At 36.3% G+C, this 1,472-nt stretch overlaps 1 protein-coding gene across 5 annotated transcripts in view; it reads left to right on the top strand.

The window, feature by feature from the left end:
* LOC133648598 (dnaJ homolog subfamily C member 5-like) overlaps positions 1-1,472 on the top strand; it is a 12,438-nt gene extending 10,966 nt beyond the window's left edge. For 2 of the 5 annotated variants that reach the window (XM_062044844.1, XM_062044843.1), the window contains exon 6: positions 1-1,472. This exon is cut by the window's left edge. The gene's annotated coding sequence lies outside the window, so the exon portion shown is untranslated. The other 3 variants (XM_062044841.1, XM_062044842.1, XR_009825891.1) reach the window with 2 other exon arrangements.

Below are 1,472 nucleotides of genomic sequence, written 5' to 3'. Positions count from 1 at the left end.
CCTGCAGATGATGGATCCAAGTCCCTCAAAGGCAATGCAGACCCTCCTGTGTACAGTCCATCTTGTCTGCAGCTTACAATGATTTCCTGCTAAATTCAGCTCAAGCTCCGAAAAATCTGCTCTTGTCTCTTTTCCGCCAATCCCGATGTTGACGGATGCGTGTCCACATGACGGAGCAGGAAAGTGTTTCTTCCTGAGCTTTGAAAGGAAGTGTTGTGCCTTGATTTTAAAGAAAAAAATTATTAAAAAAATACAACGTGACACTTTTGTTGTCAAGTAGAAATCCACCCAGACTCGTTTGCCATTTTCCGCATTCTCCCCTATTTCCACGTGGTGTTGTCCAAGAGGAGCATCCTCATTGAGCCAGGCATACACTAACCGTCAAATGAAATAGTCTCAATTCAATATGACCGCGCCCTTTTTAAGTCTGAACACTCACTATGCAAAATCATCCATTTCAATCAAAGCAGCAATTTTAGATGACATCTTTTCTCATTATTGTCAGTTGCGAATATTTGGGAGGGAAAATCAAATGTGCAGGTGTTCTTTTGGCCATAGTTCCATTAAAAAAGCACACATTTTACCTTATGAACTGCAATAAACTGACGTGGACATTTAAAAAATTTAGATATTCTTGTGAAAAGCGGTGTTCTCTGCCGTAAACATTTGTGTTTTGCAAATTTGGGCAATTATTTCCGTGAAAATGTGTAATTGACAAAAAGAAAAAAAATGTCCACTGCAGAGGATGCTGCTTCTCAGGAGGATATACATTTAAACTTTTGTTTATTCAGCCAAACCTGTCATTTTACTATATAACAATTAGATGTGTCAATACTTAAAAAAACTACAATTTGTATTTGTTTATGTATATAACTTGTGAAACCTGATGACATGTTCTTATCAATGTTCAAACTGTAAATATGCATTTTTAAGTTAATGTTTATTCATGTGTGGTGTATTTGTAGGTTAGCGTGTTTTTTTAAGATAGGAACTCCAAGAGGACCAGTTGGACAATCTACCTTTTCATTTAAAAAAAAGAAAACACAATGAAACAAGAGCAGCAATGAGTTATTAACATAACTATCTTTTTTTCGTTGTCCATCTGTGTTTGTGCTCTGGAATTCGACCAAATAAAAAGGCATTTCATAATTCCATTCGTCTTGGATGCAATGGAATTATGTGCAGTGTTTGTACCTCCCGTCCAGCAGATGGCGACTCTTGGTCTGTATCACAGATGTTCAGCCTGGCAATGTTCCTGCCCAAATGAGGAAAGGGATGAATAAATTAAATTAAAATGTTTTTTTGATTTACCTGTGAATTAAAAATGTTAGTCGTTTTTCATGGATCATTTAATTTCATAGTTATTTTTTCAATGAATAAGGCCGATAAGTTAACATCAATGTGTGCGAATGTAATGGGTTTGTCCAATTTATGTATCTGATTCTGAGTAAACCACCACTTACCAGTGGATG

This window comes from Entelurus aequoreus, linkage group LG04 (assembly GCF_033978785.1).
Source record: "Entelurus aequoreus isolate RoL-2023_Sb linkage group LG04, RoL_Eaeq_v1.1, whole genome shotgun sequence".
NCBI lineage: Eukaryota > Metazoa > Chordata > Actinopteri > Syngnathiformes > Syngnathidae > Entelurus > Entelurus aequoreus.
The sequence above is the reverse complement of the archived record's forward strand: the minus strand, read 5'-3'. Positions and strand labels throughout refer to the sequence as shown.